Source organism: Betta splendens, chromosome 2 (genome assembly GCF_900634795.4).
Source record: "Betta splendens chromosome 2, fBetSpl5.4, whole genome shotgun sequence".
In the NCBI taxonomy this organism is placed as follows: domain Eukaryota; kingdom Metazoa; phylum Chordata; class Actinopteri; order Anabantiformes; family Osphronemidae; genus Betta; species Betta splendens.
Window position 1 is genome coordinate 12,289,885 of NC_040882.2, and position 21,553 is coordinate 12,311,437.

The window sequence follows — 21,553 nt, forward strand, 5'->3', positions numbered from 1 at the left end:
GTCAATGTGAATTCAGCAGCATGAATCAGTGTAAGGACAGAGAACCTGCAACTGGAACCTATGTATCTGTAAGGAGTGGCCAGTCAAAAGGTCACAACATTCATTTTACAGGACGACCATCCACTGCTGGAGAAAAGTAAGCTTGAACTGAATCTACAATACTGTATATCAACACCTGCTCACTGTATCTTTGTGTAGGTGTGATGGTTGCTATATGGTTTGTTTTAATGGTTGGTATTTCTAACTAATCCAACTGCTTCAAAGCGATGAAATGATCGTGAACTTTTAATTTATTTGTGTTTTAACAAGAATCGATGACTGTTGATGTCGTTCTGTCATAGATATTTGAGGAGTGTCCAGCAGCAGAATCAGAACTTATCTGAACCCAGTCGACAAAATTCAATGTTATTTACTGATCGTCTCATTGAATATAAAAACGCACGCAGCGTTTTCCTCCAACTGTAAGTATCTAATCTGATATTCGTTGTTATTTTTGGGGCAAAGTTACAGTTTTCACTTTTAGGATGTCACAATGGTGACACTGGTCAATTAATGTTTCTGTAAAAATATGTTTTAACCAAATGAAATCCTTAAACCTCTGCATGTATTCATACAGCTTTGCTTTTACAAGAGGAGTATATAAGAAATACATATACTCTTCTTGATTAATGGTTTATTTAATGTTTATTTATCTAATCCTAAATATGTGTGATGTTGCTGTGTTGATGGACAGGTTAAGTTTCTGCATTGGGGTGTGTGTGCGGGAGGGGGGGTGGTAAGTGGGGGTGCAACCAGCTGCTGTAACAAAGCAAAATTGTTAAGTAAAAAATCGGTGCAAAATAAATAAGCAGGGATGTACCTTAGGCTAATAAATTCATAACTAAACAACTGTTGTATTGCAGTTTACCTTTGAGATTCATACTAATACCAATAATAGTGTTAAGGTACGGTAAGTGCACATACTCATACATACATATACATATATCATATACATACACATATGCATTGTTATACACATCTCATACTACTTAAAAATAGCCATGACATAAAACACCACAATTTCCATAGTTACACATTATTGATATTGGTAGTGATAAGTATCAGTAATACTTACAGTTGGGTTTAGAAAGCCTGTTATCAGCTCAGGTGTTGAGTGTCCCACTACATTTTAGTAAAGTTGTAGCTTAACATTGATCACCCAATGAGTGAGGCAGACTTTGATACATGAACAATGGCACTTGTGAAAGCCAGGGTGATGTGAGAAGCTCGGCCACTACGCCCAGCCAACGAGCGGGGGAGAGAACTCTAGCAGCTAGGGAGCCCACACACCTTTAGCTCCAGGAGGGCAGGTGTTGCGACCCAAACCACCCACACAGAGCCCCCTAGGCAAAACTGCAGCAGCCACAGAGACAGCACCCAAGGTCAGAGTGGGCCACCGTGGGTCAACGCTGCCCACTCCATGAGAACCAGGGCCAAACACTCCCCCCAGTCGGAGGGCTGGCCTGAGAGAATAGAGCCTGAGGACCCACTGTCCGTAGGGAGCCCGCTAGGAGATGCCCCCTCGCCAGAGTGGGGCCCACCCCCACACGAGCGGAGTGGAGCCTACCCCATCTGCCCGACCATATCTCCTGGAACCACACACCATGAATACCGCGACACCATGAATACCGCGACACTATTGAGTCAGATAGCCACCCTGGAAGACATAACATTAGCTTCAAATTCTACTGTGAGGAACCTTGGTGTCATCTTTGATCTCTCTTTTACATCATACATTAAAAAAATCTCCAGAACCGCCTACTTTCATCTTAGAAATAAAGCTAAAATTAACAGCATCCTCTCTCAGAGCGATGCAGAGAAACTGATCCATGCATTTGTTACCTCTAGGCTGGACTACTGTAACTGCTTACTCATCGGATGTGCTAACAGCTCCTTAAAAAGCCTACAGCTTATTCAAAATGCTGCAGCCAGAGTTTTGACAGGACTTAGAAAGAGAGATCACATTTCTCCTACATTAGCTTCTCTGCATTGGCTGCCTGTAAAATGTAGGATAGAATTTAAAATTATCCTACTCACCTACAAAGTACTTAATGATAAAACTAAAGACCTCATAGTTCTTTATGCTCCCAGCATGACACTTTGTTTCTTAGAGTGCTGGGCTACTTGTGGTTCCTAGAGTCTTTAAATGTAGAACAGGAGGCAGAGATTTTAGCTGCCAAGCTCCTCTCCTCTGGAACCAGCTCCCTCTTCAGGTTCGAGAAGCTGATACACTCTCCACCTTTAAGATCAGGCTTCAAACCTTTTTTTTGATAAAGCTTACAGTTAGAGATGGTTCAGGTTACTGGCAATGATTGTTAGTCACAGGAAGCATCTCTTAGTTAAGCTGCAATAGACATAGACTGCTGGGGGACTTCATTTATACACTGAGCTCTTTTGTTCTTCTACCTCATCTGTCCAATAACCTCCCATCATTGTTCCATGTTTAATTAACCTAGTCTCTTTCTCTCCAGTAGTTGTGATTCTCCCCCGCTCTCTCTTTCTCCTCCACTCTTTCCTCACCTACTGTACAGGTATCATCGGACTCAGAGCTTTGTGTTTGTGATGGGCAGCTGTGCGTTCAACCATCCTGCCTGTGTCCAGTCCCTGGTCCAACCATCCTGCCTGTGCTCTGTTGTTGCTTGTTGTTGTTGCTGTGCTTTTCTCTCTCTCTATCCCCTTACCCCAACCAGTCAAGGCAGATGGCCGCCCACATCCAGCCTGGTTCTGCTGGAGGTTTCTTCCTCGTTAGAGAGAGAGTTTTTCCTTGCTGTATGTGGGATCTGTTGGGTTTAGTTGTGTAAAGTCTTTGCTGTGATTTTGCGCTATATAAATAAATTGAACTGAATTGAAATTACTTGTGTGCTATAAAGAGATCATGGTCATGATTCTAAAATGAAAAGTCAAAGTTCACATAACACAAATAACATGCAGCACACATTGCAGCCGGTCTAAGGCTGGCTTTCTGGGGTAAATTAAGGTCAACAGAGCTCCACTTTGCAACGTACTGTAGAACAAACAGGTTTCACTGCTATTAGTAAATATGAGACAGTCACCTAAATTGTTCATCTATCAGATCCCATCAGAGACAACAATCTGCTGAACCTGGAACCAGCTATGTGTCCATGAAGAGCAACCGGTCAAAGGACTTTTTTAATGATTTTAAAGGACAACATGTATCAGCGTCAAAGTAAGTTGCTGTCAATTTAAAGCAGTTTGATCTGATGTAAACTTTACGTGAATAATAAATGTTGTTTACATTTTTTGATCTTTCTTATGTGAATACGTTGATCCATGTTTGAAGTCTTAAGGAGATGGAGAAGCTTTATTCACTGTTCCTCCAGCAGACACTTATTATTTTAATCACAAAAATGACTTTAACTTAACTTTAACTGTGATCAATCTGCCTATTGACTCTCTACATAAAGCATCTTCAACTTGAGCATTAAATTGAAGTTACTACCTTACGCTTTAGTTGTGATGTTGTAAGTGTAGTAAGTGTAGATGAGTGTTTGTCCCCAGTGTCAGTGCCAGATCTACACAGAGCTCTACATCACAGAGGGAGGGAGTGGAGAGGTCAACGTTGAACTGTCACGTCCGGGCTTGACAGCCGCCCTTTTACTCTGAAAGGACTTCCTGTTACACACCACTTACCCAACCGTTTCCTGTCTGTACCGGCAGTCATTACCCACACCTGTAGCTCATTTGCCATTAGACCACTCCGTACTTAAGATCCACCTTTCACACCTGTTAGCCGCCAGATTGTTGCGTGAGATCACCACTTTCCAGCGTTCCTAGATTAGCCTTGTTGTGTATCGTTTATCCCGTTCTGACCTCCGTTTCTGAGCCTGCTTGATCCTTGTCTGCCTTGTCTGCCTTGATTGCTTGTTACTGCCTGTTGCCGACCTTGCCTGCCCGACCACGATTCAACGCCTGACGTTTTGGTATTGTACTCACCTCTCGTTTATGACCTGTGTCTGCTCCTGACTACGTCTCTGCCTGATCCCGTTTAACCTGCTTGATCTCCTGTGTATGACCCTGCTTGGATTTGACGCTGCATACTGGAATAAACTGCACTCTTAACACCAGAAACCTTGTATTGTGCTGTGCATGTGGGTCCGCCATCTACGCCGCCCTGACAGAACAATCTGGCCAGAAATGGACCCAGCCAGCATCGAGAACCTCCGCGCTGCAATCTCCACCCAGGAGCAACGGCTCAGCGAGCAGGAGGAAAGGACCAACTCCGCGCTCCAGAATCTGGCGGAGTGCGCCCGCTGCAGGAGAACGCAGTGGCGGGACTCGTGGAGGCGGTGGGCCGCCTCGCGTCAGGAAACTCTGATGGCACCGCGCCGATCCAGGTTTCAGCGACCGCAGCGGCAAGTGCACCCGCGGCGACTCTGCCGACTCTCCCTCTGGCACACGACGCACGCCTCGGTGCGCCTACCCGTTTTTCCGGTGAGTCAGGCGACTGCCGGGCATTTCTCACACAATGTGAGATTCACTATGAACTGCACTCTCCCGCGTTTCCCACCGAGAGGGCTAAGGTGGCGTACGCGGTTTTGCACCTGACCGGGGAAGCGGAGGCATGGGCAACGGCAGAATGGCAGAACGGTTCAACGTGCATGTCGTCTTTTAGAGCTTTTTCAACGGCGTTGAAGCAGATCTTCCAGGAGATCACGCCTGGAAGGGAAGCGGCGCAGAGGCTCGTGAACATTCGACAAGGAGGGAGGACCACGGCCAAGTACGCGATCGAGTTTAGGACCCTGGCGGCGGAGGCCGGATGGGACGCGACCGCCTTGGGCGACGTGTTCATCCGCGGCCTTTCGCGGCACGTGAAGGACTGTCTAGCGGCTCGGGATCTGCCGAGCGACCTGAACACATTGATATCACTGGCCATCCAGATTGACCGACGACTGGGAAGCAGTGAACGTGAGCACCGCGGTAAGGCAGAAGTCTCCACCAGAGGTCAGTGTTTCACCGACGGAGGTTCCCCCTCGCGGGGCTCAGGTACGCCGCCACCATGCATGGAACCCATGCAGCTGGGACGCGCGCGTCTCACCGAGTCAGAGAAGCGACGCTGCCGCTCCCAGGGGTTGTGCTTGTATTGTGGACAGCACGGGCATTTCGCCAGTAAATGTCCACTAAAAGACCTGGCTCACCACAAGCACGGAGGATCGTGGTGAGCCGAACCATGTTTGGTAGCGCCTCCGCCCGTTCATTGCCTACAGTCACGCTCTCGTCCAACTCTCACTCTCTCCAGCAGGCGGTTCTCATCGATTCAGGGGCCGATGCCAGCCTGATAGACGCCAGGTTGGTGGAGAGGATGGGCGTTGCCATCTCCCCGCTCGCGGCGCCGGTGGAAACCACAGCACTGGATGGCCGCAGACTATGGAAGGTGACCCATCACACAGAGGCCGTCACCATGGAGTTTGCAGACGGTCGCACGGAACGCATCCATTTCTTGGATGTGGTGTTGGGCCACACGTGGCTGCGCCGACACAACCCCAGACTGGACTGGAGAAGCGGTGAGGTAAGCGAGTGGGACATGGACTGTAGGAGCACTTGTTTTCAGCCCTTGGTGAAGGCGGAGGAACCTCCGACCGGGACTGGTCAGGAAGAAGTGGACCTGACAGGAGTGCCGGCCTGCTACCATGACCTTGCCGCTGCATTCAATAAGTCCAAGGCCATGTCCCTGCCACCCCAAAGAGCCCACGACTGTGCCATAAACCTACGGCCCGGTTCCAACCCCCCCAAGGGGAGATTGTTCCAGCTGGCTCCAGCCGAAAGACAGGCAATGAGGGAGTATCTGGACTCAGCGTTGGCTACAGGCATCATCCGGCCATCTTCCTCCCCAGCGGGGGCCGAGTTTTTCTTCGTGGGTAAGAAGGATGGCACCCTCCGGCCGTGCATTGATTATCGAGGACTCAACGACATCACCATTCGGGATTCATACCCTCTTCCCCTCCTCCACTCTGCGTTCGAGCTGCTGTCGGGAGCTAAGTGGTTCACAAAACTGGATCTGCGGAACGCATACCACTTGGTTTGCATCAGGGAAGGGGACGAGTGGAAGACGGCATTCAACACCCCGAACGGCTACTATGAATACCTGGTGATGCCTTTCGGCCTCACCAACGCCCCTGCCGTCTTCCAGTCTTTTGTTAACGAAGTATTAGGCCCAATGATTAACAGATTCGCATTTGTGTATCTTGATGACATCTTGATTTTTTCTAGTACAGAGGCGGAACACAAGAGCCACGTCCGCCAGGTCCTAAAGAAACTTCTAGAACATCGGCTCTTCGTAAAAGCCGAGAAATGTGAGTTTCACGTCAGCACCGTGTCATTTTTGGGCTTCATGGTGTCACAGGGCCGGATCCAAATGGACCCGGCAAAAACCAAGGCGGTAGAAGATTGGCCGACGCCCCAATGTCGGAGGGACGTGCAGCGCTTCCTCGGGTTTGCCAACTTCTACCGCCGCTTCATCAGACGGTTCAGCAGCATCGTAGCCCCCCTGCACAGACTCACCTCTCCGAAGGCTCCGTTCCAGTGGTCGGAAGAGGCAGAGTCGGCCTTCCAGCACCTTAAGTGGAGTTTCACCACCGCTCCCGTGCTCCGCATTCCGGATCCAGAGTGCCAGTTCGTGGTGGAGGTCGACGCCTTGGATTCGGGGGTAGGAGCGGTGCTCTCCCAGCGCGACCCAGCCGGAGGTAGGCTACATCCCTGTGCATTTATGTCCCGCAAATTATCTCCCGCAGAACAAAACTATGATATCGGGAACAGGGAGCTGCTAGCTGTTAAGACAGCATTGGAGGAGTGGAGGCACTGGCTGGAGGGGACGGCGCAGCCTTTCTTGGTCTACAACGACCACAAAAATCTAGAATACATAAAGACCGCGAAGAGGCTAAACTCCCACCAGGCCCGCTGGGCGCTGTTCTTCAGCCGCTTCCATTTCCATCTTTCATACCGCCCAGGCTCGAAGAATACGAAACCGGACGCTCTCTCCCGTCTCCATGACCATCTAGACGCCCCCGGGGGAACCGGAGCACATCCTACCGGCAGGGTGCCTGGTGGGGGCAGTGACGTGGCCGGTGGAGAGACGGGTCCAGGAGGCCACCCAGGGCCTCCCCAGACCTCCTGCATGTCCCCCCAACCGTCTGTTTGTTCCCCCCGGTCTTAGAGGGGAGGTTATCCATTGGGCCCACACATCTGCCATCAGCTGCCACCCCGGGGCACCCCGCACCGCGTTCAGGGTGGGCAAACGATTCTGGTGGCCATCAATGAAATCGGACGTCCGGGAGTACGTGGCCGGGTGCCCCACTTGCTCGATGCATAAACCGTCCCACCAGCGACCCGCCGGCCTCCTGCGTCCGTTACCAGTCCCACATCGACCATGGTCGCACGTGGCGCTGGACTTCGTCACCGGGTTACCACCCTCGGCAGGTAATCGGGTCGTCATGACCGTGGTGGACCGGTTCTCTAAGTGCGCGCATTTCATCCCTCTGCCCAGACTCCCCTCAGCCAGGCAGACGGCCCAAGCCATGTTGGACCATGTCTTCCGTCTACATGGATTTCCGCAGGACATTGTGTCGGACCGTGGACCCCAGTTTGTGTCACGTTTCTGGAGGGAGTTCTGCTCACTTCTGGGGGCAGAGGTCAGCCTCTCCTCTGGATACCACCCGGAGACCAACGGCCAGACGGAGAGGGCCAACCAACAGTTGGAGGTGGGACTACGATTGTTGGCGTCGAAGAGCCCCGGGACGTGGTCCCGGAAGTTGATATGGGTCGAGTTCGCCCACAACACCCTGCCTTGCGCCTCCACGGGTTTGATACCATTCCAGTGTGGTTATGGCTTCCAGCCCCCTATGTTTCCATCCTTAGAAAAGGAGGTCCACGTCCCCTCGGCCCATGCATTGTTGCGGCGGTGCCGACAGACGTGGCTCAGAGCCCGGAGGACGATGCTCCAGGCCCAGGCCCGCTACAAGGAGGCAGCAGACCGCAAGAGGTCCCCAGGGCCCACGTATGAAATGGGCGACCAGGTCTGGCTATCCACGAAGGACCTGCGGCTCCCGGGATCTCCACGTGAGTTGACTCCACGATTCATCGGGCCGTACAGTGTCGCTCAAGCTCAAGTGCCGTGGTAGACGCCCTGGGGGGGGGGGGGTACTGTCACGTCCGGGCTTGACAGCCGCCCTTTTACTCTGAAAGGACTTCCTGTTACACACCACTTACCCAACTGTTTCCTGTCTGTACCGGCAGTCATTACCCACACCTGTAGCTCATTTGCCATTAGACCACTCCGTACTTAAGATCCACCTTTCACACCTGTTAGCCGCCAGATTGTTGCGTGAGATCACCACTTTCCAGCGTTCCTAGATTAGCCTTGTTGTGTATCGTGTATCCCGTTCTGACCTCCGTTTCTGAGCCTGCTTGATCCTTGTCTGCCTTGTCTGCCTTGATTGCTTGTTACTGCCTGTTGCCGACCTTGCCTGCCCGACCACGATTCAACGCCTGACGTTTTGGTATTGTACTCACCTCTCGTTTATGACCTGTGTCTGCTCCTGACTACGTCTCTGCCTGATCCCGTTTAACCTGCTTGATCTCCTGTGTATGACCCTGCTTGGATTTGACGCTGCATACTGGAATAAACTGCACTCTTAACACCAGAAACCTTGTATTGTGCTGTGCATTTGGGTCCGCCATCTATGCCGCCCTGACATGAACATGAGGTCAGAAAAATTGAAACAACATCAAATGAAGCAGCTAAACAACAAAAATGACTTTAACTTAACTTTAACTGTGATCAATCTGCTTATTGACTCTCTACAAAGAGCATCTTCAACTTGAGCATTAAATTGAAGTTACTACCTTACGCTTTAGTTGTGATGTTGTAAGTGTAGTAAGTTGTATTGTAAGTGTAGATGAGTGTTTGTCCCCACTGTCAGTGCCAGAGCTTCCATCTGAAATTTGATATATAAACATATATGCACCAAAATCAACCAGGAGTTGGTGTTTGGCTCCTCTGGTATCCTTACCAATGCCCTTCTGTGCTTCGCTCATGTATTGACCCATGTGCCCGCTTATCTTAGCGTCGATGATGCCTGAAATGAGCTTCCATGTTGTGGAGAGACAGGTTATTGGCCGGTAGTTGGATGGGACTGTACCCTTTGAGGAATCCTTCATTATCAGGATCGTTCGCCCTTCGGTTAGCCATTCAGGGTGGGTCCCATCCCTTAGCAGCTGGTTCATTTGCGCTGCCAGGCGCTCATGGATTGCAGTGAGCTTCTTTAGCCAGTAGGCATGGATCATGTCAGGGCCGGGTGCTGTCCAGTTTTTCATACCTGAGTCTCTCTGTTGGATGTCTGCCACTGTGATAGTCACTGGATTCTGTTCATGATTCCTCCACAGAGTGGACCTGAAGAGCTCTGAGGTTCCCAGTGCTCAGTTTGTCGAGCAGCACCAAACACACCTGGACTCCATACCTGTGGTCTGTACATGTACAAATACTACTGTTCATCTGTTGTGTTCACAATAATCTCATTCTGCACTTTTTAGACCAGTAGATTGTCAGTGTGTCCAACATGGATCTCATGTTTGGCTCTATGGTTTTAGTGGAAATGTGTCATTCATATAGTTTCTGTTTCAGCTGCTGGAGAAAAACATTGTCACCTTTGTGAAGAAGGAACTCAAGAAGATGCAAAAGCTTCTGAGTCCAGATTACCCAGAATGCTTAGAGAGTCAGAGGGAGGATGAGGAGGAGTTGGATGGTGAGGATGAAGAGCAGAGGAGGAGCAGCAGAGATGCATTTCTGAAGATCACAGTGAACTTCCTGAGGAGGATGAAACAGAAGGAGTTGGCTGACTGTCTGCAGATCAGTAAGAGGATTTATCACATTTAACATCACAGAGACACAATCACAAATTTATTGATGTTTATAGAGATAAAACGGACATATAAATTTATTAGTGTTTAGGGGAATTACATAACTACTTATTTTACAAGTCACTTAATATTATATGCTTTGTGTTCACTAAGGACATACTGCTGCAGTTTATCAGCATCAACTCAAATCTCAGCTGAAGCAGAAGTTCCAGCGTGTCTATGAAGGCATCGCTAAATCAGGAAACCCAACCCTTCTGAACCAGATCTACACAGAGCTCTACATCACAGAGGGAGGAAGTGGAGAGGTCAACAATGAACATGAGGTCAGAAAAATTGAAACAACATCAAGGAAACGATACAGAGCAGAAACAACTATCAGAAAAGAAGACATTTTTAAAGGCTCAGCTGGAAGAGACGGAGCCATCCGAACAGTGATGACAAAGGGAGTGGCTGGAATTGGGAAAACAGTCCTAACACAGAAGTTCACTCTGGACTGGGCTGAAGACAAAGCCAACCAGTACATACACTTCATATTTCCATTCACCTTCAGAGAGCTGAATGTGCTGAAAGAGCAAAAGTTCAGCTTGGTGGAACTTGTTCATCACTTTTTCACTGAAACCAAAGCAGCAGGAATCTGCAGCTTTGACCAGTTAAAGCTTGTTTTCATCTTGGACGGTTTGGATGAGTGTCGACTCCCTCTGGACTTCAACAAGACTAAAACCCTGACTGATGTCACAGAGTCCACCTCAGTGGATGTGCTGCTGATAAACATGATCAGGGGGAACCTGCTTCCCTCTGCTCGCCTCTGGATCACCACACGACCTGCAGCAGCCAATCAGATCCCTCCTGGCTGTGTTGACCTGGTGACGGAGGTCAGAGGGTTCACTGACCCACGGAAGGACGAGTACTTCAGGAAGAGATTCACAGATGAGCAGCAGGCCACAACAATCATCTCCCACATCAAGACATCACGAAGCCTCCACATCATGTGCCACATCCCAGTCTTCTGCTGGATCACTGCTACGGTTCTGGAAGATGTGTTGAAAAGCAGAGAGGGAGGAGAGCTGCCCAGAACCCTGACTGAGATGTACATCCACTTCTTGGTGGTTCAGACCAAAGTGAAGAACATCAAGTATGATGGAGGAGCTGAGACAGATCCACACTGGAGTCCAGAGAGCAGGAAGATGATTGAGTCTCTGGGAAAACTGGCTTTTGAGCAGCTGCAGAAAGGAAACCTGATCTTCTATGAGTCAGACCTGACAGAGTGTGGCATTGATATCACAGCAGCCTCAGTTTACTCAGGAGTGTTGACACAGATCTTTAAAGAGGAGAGAGGACTGTACCAGGACAAGGTGTTCTGCTTCATCCATTTGAGTGTTCAGGAGTTTCTGGCTGCTCTTCATGTCCATCTGACCTTCAATAACTCTAAAGTCAACCTGTTGTCAGAACATCAGTCAACAATCTGGTGGTTTGAAACAAGAAAAAACAAATCTGCAGAGACACAGTTCTATCATGATGCTGTGGACAAGGCCTTACAGTGTCCAAATGGAAACCTGGATCTGCTCCTTCGCTTCCTCCTGGGTTTTTCAATGTGGACCAATCAGACTCTTCTAAGAGGACTCATGGCACAGACTAAAACTAGCTTGCAGACTAGTGAAGACACAGTTCAATACATCAAAGAAAAGATCAAAGCATCTTCCTCTGCAGAGAATAGCATCAACCTTTTCCACTGTCTGAATGAACTGAATGATTGTTCTCTAGTGGAGGAGATCCAACAGTACCTGGACTCAGGACGTTTCTCCACAGATAAACTGTCACCTGCTCAATGGTCAGCTCTGCTCTTCATGTTGGTGTCATCAGGAAAAGAACTGGATGTGTTTGAACCAGTTAAATACTCTCCACACTTTACAGAGGAGAATCTTCTCTTTGTTTTGGGAGTGGTTAAAGTCTCCAAAAAAGTTATGTAAGTGCAAAGATGCAAGTATACAAGACATATAAGTACTACACCGTTCACTTTATTGTGTACAACGCCACATATCATTTATTCCAATACAGCAACTCTACAATTTTTATATTATATGTTTAGTGAGAAGTGTTAGTAGTATAGTAGGAGTGTTAACAAAACAGTAGAGTAGTTCAACACTGAAGATGGATAAAAATACTGTATTTGTTAAAATTGCACTTGTTCCAAATGCACCATGCAAAGATAAGAATTGCACATATAAAACAAACCATTAAAACAGTTTGACACAGAAATACTGTAGAATAAAATATATACAACTGCTCAAAAAGTAAAGGGCTAAACGCTAAAATACCACATTCTAGATCTGAATTAATGAAATATTCTTATTAAATGCTTTGTTGTTTTCATAGTTGAATGTGCTGACAACAAAATGACAAAATATTATCAATGGAAATCAAATTTATTAACCCATGAAGGTCTGGATTTGGAGTCGCACTCAAAATTGAAGTGCAAAAACATGCCACAAATGGATCTAAATTTGATACAGTGTCCTCTGTCTCCACTCCACCTCCTCCCAGGGTTAGACAGATGGCAAATGTCAACACAAAACAGCCAAAAAAACAATGCTTTTCTTCTAAAGTTATATTACCCGACTAGACTTTACCTCATACTTTATATTTCCCAGAATAAACATCTGTTAGCAATTCAGCTATCTTGGACATTGTCTGGTTGTCCTATTTTCCCACTTCCAACTTTCTTGCTTACCCAGTGAGAAATGACTGGTTTTCTAGTAAACAGTGGAACCTGTCTAGAAGAGACGTTAGCAGAAGCACAAGTAAACTGTCCTGTCCAACAGATATGCAATAACAGCATAGTCTCTGTCTACTCAACATACATTTTCTCTTTTCTTTTCTTAAACTGCACAAATTACAGGGCAGTAATGATTATAGGATAATTGCATTATACAGCACAGCCCCTCTGCTACTTAATCATTAATTAGGTTAAGCCTTTTAATTGGGGGGACAAAAACAACACAGAAAACATTGTAGGAACTGTTCCTCTGGGATCAGTTCAAAAAGCATTAAAGTAGTAGATTACTGTTGTAAGTTTAATATTATACCACCCACTACCACTAGGTGATTATTTATGTATTTATTTATTTATGTTTTGTGTATATGTAAGTATATGTAAGTCTATTCAGACAGATTTCCAAAGCTCAAATGTAAAATTCTTTGAATATATGCTTTTTGCATTTTTTTGGAAAACCAGTTAAAGTTGTCAAAAATTGGTATGCAGGACTCCATATATGGTGGAGGCACTCCTTGTGGTACTAGGCAGGACCAGAATCTAGGCAGAGAAGGATATGCTGGATTAGTCTGGGCAAGATACAAGGTCAATATAATTGCAAGACTTTCTCATCTAGCGAGGGCAAAACTAGATTAGACTAGAGATTTGAAAAGAAATGGCTCACCAGCGAAAAATGCTAAATTTACTGTATGGTGGAGAGTGGCAGATGAACCAAAGAGATTATGGCACAGTATATGGATATTCTCATCCTATCCTTATTTCACAGAATGAATTCTGGTGAAATAAATGTGAATAGAATAGAATAGAATAGAATAGAATAGAATAGAATAGAATAGACTCCTCCCTGAACCGCCGCCTTACCGTTGGGTCAGACTAAGAGCGGTTCACAACCCCCCTATGAAAGGCAAACCACCAAGGCCAGAGACGTCGCCCGGTATGGCGCAGCCGGGGCCCAACCCTGGAGCCAGGCCCGGGGTTGGGGCTCGTATGCGAGCGCCTGGTGGCCGGGCCAGGCACAGACCGAAAGAGCGACGTGGGGCCGTCCTCAAGTGGACCCACCATCCGCAGGAGGAACCGTAGGGGGGCGGTGCAGAGTGGATTGGGCAGCAGTCGAAGGCGGGAGCCTAGGCGACCCAATCCCTGGATAACCAATCTGGCTATTGGGACATGGAATGTCACGTCACTGGGGGGAAAGGAGCCTGAGCTTGTGCAGGAGGTCGAGCGGTACCGGCTAGAAATAGTCGGGCTCACCTCCACACACAGCCTGGGCTCTGGAACCCAACTCTCTGAGAGGGGCTGGACCCTTTTCTACTCTGAAGTTGCCTGCGGTGAGAGGCGGCGGGCTGGTGTGGGCTTGCTCATAGCTCCCCAGCTAAGCCGGCATGTGTTGGAGTTTTCCCCGGTGGACGAGAGGGTCGCTTCCCTGCGCCTTCGGGTGGGGGATAGGTCACTCACCGTCATTTGTGCTTACGGGCCAAATGGCAGTGTGGAGTACCCAGCCTTCTTGGGGTCCCTGGAGGGAGTGTTGGAAAGCGCTCCTACTGGGGACCCCATCGTTCTTCTGGGAGATTTCAATGCCCACGAAGGTAACGACAGTGATACCTGGAGAGGCGTGATTGGGAGGAACGGCCTCCCTGATCTGAACCCGAATGGTGTTATGTTATTGGACTTCTTTGGCCATAACAAACACCATGTTCGAACATAAGGGTGTTCGTCGGTGCACATGGCACCAGGACACCCTAGGCCGGAGGTCGATGATAGACTTTGTAGTCGTTTCACCTGACCTTCGGGAGATTCTGGCAAACTGTTCGGCGCCTCAGGAGGGAGAAGCAGTTCTTTACCAACTCTGTTTTCAGTGGAGGTGGGGAGCTGTTGACCTCAACTGGGGATGTTATTGGATGGTGGAAGGAGTACTTTGAGGATCTCCTGAACCCCTCCGACATGCCTTCTGCTGAGGAAGCAGAGGCAGAGGACTCAGAGGCGGACTCGCCCATCACCCAGGCTGAGGTCACTGAAGTAGTTAGTAAGCTCCTTGGTAGCAGAGCAGCGGGGGTGGATGAGATCCGTCCTGAGTACCTCAAGTCTCTGGATGTTGTGGGGCTGTCTTGGGTGACACGTCTCTGCGACATTGCGTGGCGGAGGGGGACAGTTCCTCTGGACTGGACAACCGGGGTGGTTGTCCCTTTTCACAAAAAGGGGGACAGGAGAGTGTGTTCCAACTATAGGGGGATCACACTTCTCAGCCTCCCTGGGAAAGCCTATGGCAGGGTACTGGAGAGGAGAATTCGGCCGATAGTCGAACCTTGGATACAGGAGGAACAATGTGGTTTTCGGCCTGATCGTGGAATGCTGGACCAGCTTTATACCCTCAGCAGGGTACTTGAGGGTTTGTGGGAGTTTGCCCAGCCAGTCTACATATGCTTTGTGGATCTGGAGAAGGCATTCAACTGCGTCTCTCGTGACATCCTGCGGGGGGTGCTCCAGGAGTATGGAGTCCAGGGCTCTTTGCTAAGGGCTGTTCGGTCTCTGTACAACCGGAGCAGGAGCTTGGTTCGCATTGCCAGCAATAAGTCAGACCTGTTCCCGGTGCATGTTGGACTTCGGCAGGGCTGCCCTTTATCACCGGTTCTGTTTTTATTTTTATGGACAGAATTTCTAGGCGTAGCCAGGGGCCGGAGGGTGTCTGGTTTGGGGACCACAGGATAGTATTTCTGCTTTTTGCAGATGATGTTGTCCTGTTGGCTTCATCGGGCCAGGACCTCCAGCGTGCGCTGGTGCGGTTTGCAGCTGAGTGTGAAGCGGCTGGGATGAGAATCAGTTCCTCCAAATCTGAGGCCATGGTTCTCGACCGGAAAAAGGTGCTTTGCTCTCTCCAGGTTGGAGGAGAGTTCCTGCCCCAAGTGGAGGAGTTTAAGTATCTTGGGGTCTTGTTCACGAGTGAGGGAAGGAAGGAGCATGAGTTTGACAGACGGATCGGTGCGGCGGTAATGTGCGGCAGTAATGCGGTCGGTGTATCGGTCCGTCGTGGTGAAGAGGGAGCTGAGCCAAAAGGCAAAGCTCTCAATTTACCGGTCAATCTACGTTCCTACCCGCACCTATGGTCATGAGCTTTGGGTCATGACCGAAAGGGCAAGGTCACGGATACAAGCGGCCGAAATGAGCTTTCTCTGCAGGGTGGCTGGGTGCTCCCTTAGAGATAAGGTGAGGAGCTCTGTCACCCGGGAGGAGCTCGGAGTAGAGTCGATGCTCCTCCACATCGAGAGGAGCCAGTTGAGGTGGCTCGGGCATCTGGTTCAGATGCCTCCTGGACGCCTCCCTGGGGAGGTGTTCCGGGCATGTCCCACCGGTAGGAGGCCCAGAGGAAGACCCAGGACTCGCTGGAGAGACTACGTCTCTCGGCGTAGAGCTGGAGGAAGTGTCCGGGAAGAGGGAAGTCTGGAACTCTCTGCTTCGACTGCTGCCCCCGCGACCCGGCCCCGGATAAGCGGATGAAAATGGATGGATGGATGGATGGATGGATGGATGGATGGATGGATGGATGGATGGATGGATGGATGGATGTAGAATAGAATAGAATAGAATAGAATAGAATAGAATAGAATAGAATAGAATAGAATAGAATAGAATAGAAAAACATAATTTTCCTGAACTAAGAACGCCAAAGTAAAACACCAGAAATATAAAAAAAACAAAATGGTGAGCATAAAGGAGGACAGAGGCAAGTTGTAAAATAAGCACTGACATTGTACAGTATGTACCATAATGCACCCTGGACTTTTGAAAATGTGGTGATCTAAAACAATATATCCCTTAAACAATCTATCGAAGGAAAATTGGTTTTTAAAACTCAAACCAAATTCCTGGGTCAATGTAAATCAAAGACCCATGAAATGAAACTCACTTTCTGGCATGGTCTTCAAATAAAACATAGTATCTGAAGCTATGACATAAATCTGGCTAATAACTAGAACAACTGTTTTTTTAGTAAACAGAAATGTTGTCTTTCCCTATATCATTGACTTAACAGATTGAGTGGCTGCAACCTGTCAGAAAAAAGCTGTGGAGCTCTGTCCTCAGTTCTCAGCTCTCAGTCCTCTAGTCTGAGAGAACTGGACCTAAGTAACAACAACCTGCAGGATTCAGGAGTGAAGCTACTGTCTGATGGACAGAAGCGTCCTCACTGTCAACTGGAGACTCTGAGGTCCTGATTTTTATATATATATATATATTTTTGTTTTTAGTTATCAGTTATCAGTTTAGTTTATGATATCATATTTTATTTCAGTAAGAAGGTTATTGTAAATTTACAATATAAAACATATTTAATATAAAACATATTTTGTCAAACTAATATTTCATGATCCAGGCTCAAACAAAAGCTGACCTAAGTTTCATTTGGCTTTCTTTGCAATAGTGAGAAGACTACATAATTGACAATATTTTCTAAAATGTGTCTTTAATTTCACTTATAAATTGATATTAAACTACAATTCATTTACATAAAATACATTGTTATTTACCTAGCATTTTGTTGTCAGTCTGGCCAAAGCACCACAGTTATTCCAGTTGTTTTAGTATTAGGCTTCTAGTGACAGGTTACCAAATGTATTATTTTATTCAACTGCTTGCTTGAGTAGCATGAGCCTTTTGAATTGGTATGAGTGTATAACAATGGCTGTAATTTTATTTATTTGAATTAGAGTCAGTATAAAAGACGATTACTACTTAACAAAAATGTTCTTATGATCATCTTTATCTCTTTAGACTGAATGACTGTAAGGTGTCAGATAGAAGCTGTGAAGTTCTGTCCTCAGTTCTCAGCTCTCAGTCCTCTAGTCTGAGAAAATTGGACATGAGTAACAACAATCTGCAGGATTCAGGCGTGAAGCTACTGTCTGGTGGACTGAAGAGTCCTCACTGTAAACTGGAGACTCTCAGGTCAGAATTCCCAAATATAATGTTTTTATAACAGTGCTTTTATGTTTATGGAACAATAGCAAGTAGAAAGTAAGCAACACATTTTCTCATCTGTCCCTGTATGTTTAACAGCTGTGTTTTATACACACTGACCTTTTTTGTTTATTATTAATTAGTTTTATTGTTTTGCCACGTTTATGTTTAGTGAAGATAGGATTACATTTCATTACGAATTTGCAAAGAAAATAAGTCAACTGCAAAGATCACTTGCTTTGCCTTTTTATTGTAAATGGCTATATTTGCCTCATACAGTATATTGGTCGTCACCATATACTGCAACTCCACCAGTGCTTTATTAATTTGTGTCTGCAGGCTGTCAGGTTGTCTGATCACAGAGAAAGGCTGTGCTTCTCTGGCTTCAGCTCTGAGCTCCAACCCCTCCCATCTGAGAGAACTGGACCTGAGCTACAACCATCCAGGAGACTCAGGAGTGAAGCTGCTGTTTGCTGGACTGAAGGATCCACACTGGAGACTGGACACTCTTAGGTATGGTGGTATTCATGCTGACTGGTTTAAATGTGTTAAATGTTTATTGTTTATTAGGAAAAAAAGCATCACCATCTGGATCTAATAGGGCAGTATTTTCATATTTTAACAAAATAAAAAAATACTTCATGTGCATGATTTAGGAACCATCAATCATTACAGTCTGCTTGTTATATGGTATGCTAGGACAATTACCAGCACTGATTAAAGAGAAACACAGGTGAACATTATTAACTGTTAGTATTTAGCTTTGTAATACAGACACGGGAAATTCACAATCTACATTAACCAGGTTATGAGGGATGTAGCTAAGGTGAGTAAGAATGATACTAATAAAACAAGTCAACATACAAACCTTCATCTGAACACAATCCGAAACCAATGTGTGTATTAGAGCCATGTAATGTCCGTGTCTGCATGTCTCTGACCCCCTCGTCCTTTCAGGGTGGAGCCTGGTGGAGTCCGATGGATGAAACCAGGTCTGAGCAAGTGTAAGTGTGTTTTTAATGAGATCAGCAACATTCAACCATCTTCAAACTGTCATGAGTCGTCATCAAACTGATCATAGGTCAATAACTGCAGCTGGATTGTGTCTTGTTCTCTCCATCAGATTTCTGTCAACTCACAATCGACACAAACACAGTGAACAGAAAACTACAACTGTCTGACAACAACAGAAAGGTGACACATGTGGAGGAGGATCAGTCATATCCTGATCATCCAGACAGGTTTGACTGGAAACCTCAGCTGCTGTGTAGTAATGGTCTGACTGGTCGCTGTTACTGGGAGGTTGAATGGAGAGGAAGAGTTGATGTATCAGTGAGTTATAGAAGAATCAAAAGGAGAGAAAAAAGTAAAGATAGCTGGTTTGGCTGGAACCATCAGTCCTGGAGTTTGAGCTGCTCTGATGATGAAGGCTGCTATGTTTGTCACAATAGCAGATTAACATCCATTCCCTCCTCCTCTGTGTCTCACAGAGTATCAGTGTATGTGGACTGTCCTGCTGGTTCTCTCTCCTTCTACAGTGTCTCCTCTGACAAATTGATCCACCTTCACACCTTCAGCACCTCATTCACTGAACCTCTCTTTCCTGGGTTTGGATTCTGGTCTCACGGTTCCTCAATGTCTCTTTGTAGAACGTTGTACTAAGTTTCATCCTTTATCCTGTCACAGAAACATTGTTACTGTTAAACAGTTTAGTCTGTACATGTCTGTGTTGTTTTCAGATTCATGTATTCTATTTATTCCTCTTTCAGTTCTTTAAAGATGGAAGCTTTGATATAAATCTTGATGACTTGTTGTGAATTGTTTTCCAGTAATTATCAGGATGCCAGTTAAACACACAAGAATCATGGAGCTGAATTAGTGAGAAGCTTTTACATGTTTGGAGATGATTGTTAAATGAAAACTATTGGATTAAATGTTTCTGATCAGTTTCTCATTTCCTTCCAATCAGTGTTCATCGTTAGTTTGTAGAATCACTCATAATGTTTGTATAGATGCGTTTATTCTCTTTGAGTTCTTAAAAGTCCAGTTTTCATTGTCATCTTCTTTTTATTGTAGTCTTGTATATTAAACGATTTGGGTTTAGCCACAATAAATTTCTTTTCTACAGAGTCAATATATGATGGGACACAATGAAGCTCTTTGTTCTCTGAGTTTGTCACCAACAAATGTTTGTTGAACTTTTAGTCAGTCTCCAGTTTTTATTATTTCATCCAAAGAGATTCAAGACTTTTTTATCCATCAAACCATCAGGAATGAACTGTCTAGGTCTTCAATCTGCTCACAAAGAACTCAGCTCTTTTCACCTAGACTTGATTTAAGTCTGCACACAGACACTGACATGTTTGTCTCTGACATTATGTACTTTTTGCAGAGGCTGATTTAGAGGTACAGTATTTAGCCCCTGGGCACTGACAGGGGAGGCACCCCTCTAAAAATGACCCACACCCTAAGTTCATTTGTTTTGCCTTCACATTTTTATTTTTAATAATACAATAATTTTTTTTCTGTTGTTTGTTGTTGCTAGTTAGAGTTTGATGTCCTTATCTCAAGATTTAAGACCTTGTTCATTATCCTTTGTAGTTTTAGTAAATTTAAGTGGCATTTGTTATATTATTATATATGTCAAAGCTGGGTGTTTGGGACCAGTTTGTCTTTGTTGTAGTGATTCACTACATGTAGTTGAATCACTAGAGGGAAATAAAACCCCTGATGATTTCTTTTACTGTAGGTAAAGTCTCTAGACAGACTGGAGACTTACAGTATTGAAATAGGAACTAGGAAAAAAATAAAGGTTTCAGTAAAGCAGCACACATAATTTACAACTGATGTAGGATTATTGCAATTTAGATAGACTTGTGTATTACCTCCATGAGACAAATATTGTTATTGTTTTACATTTTCATTTTACTAATGAAACTTAGACAGCTCAATGAACAGAAAAGATGCATTCTGGGAGAATATTAACAAGTAGTGATTCATTATCAGCAATCAGCCTTGAGTCTGGTTGATCACACAGCAGATAAAAATCAAAAATCAATCTATGAGATGACTGGTAATATACTGTAGATAGATAAGATAAGATAAGATAAGATAAGATAAGATAAGATAAGATAAGATAAGATAAGATAAGATAAGATAAGATGGATCTGTATTTGTCATATGTCACAGTGTTAATTATTTTGTCATTTTGAGTGTTAGGATTGCACCTGTTTTTCCTCTTCACATCTGTCAGAACTAATGCAGAAGGAGGCAGCCAAGAATCTAGTTGTATATTTATTAAGCTTGTTTTGTTCACTGTATGTGTAAAAAAACAACAAGCTATGCTTTTCTAAATGTACAGTACCTGCGTTTCGTGCTCTCAACAGGGAACACAGGAGCTGATCTTTAACCCCTTCGTGTTCCATGGAAATCAAGTCTGAACACAGAGATTGAAATGAAACCTGCTCTTCAACCCTTCGGAGTATATGAAAGGGGTTGGGCTCTTTGATAATGTAACACTCTAGTTTTCACTAGAGATCAGATTCACCGTTGATCTAAATGGTACATAATTATACACTGTAAAAGAAGAGTTTTTCCTTCTACATACAGGCAAATATCTCCCAGGTATATGGGTAAAAACACACTAAATGACAAAAGGGATCCAAATGATGACACCAAGTGCATTTACATGTGAAGAAATAAATCAAATGGTGTTAAAAACACGCTGTAACATTGGAGAAGCCATTCTGGGCTCTCTCCGAATTTCTGGTTCTGAAACAAAACCTAAGCCTTACGGCCTCCATCTTGGATCCTCCGTTGCTTTCGGTTTCGATTTCGCGAGTGAAGGCTCACAGAACCGGACAAAACGACGTGATTCAACAGTGTTTGGGTCGTCAAAAGTAGGTGATGGAGATTTATGGA

The 21,553-nt window shown here is 45.9% G+C and overlaps 1 pseudogene; it reads left to right on the forward strand.

Annotated features, from left to right (window-relative positions):
- Positions 1-1,694: 1,694 nt before the first annotated feature.
- LOC114851363 (NLR family CARD domain-containing protein 3-like) lies at positions 1,695-20,380 on the forward strand (annotated as a pseudogene).
- Positions 20,381-21,553: the final 1,173 nt, after the last annotated feature.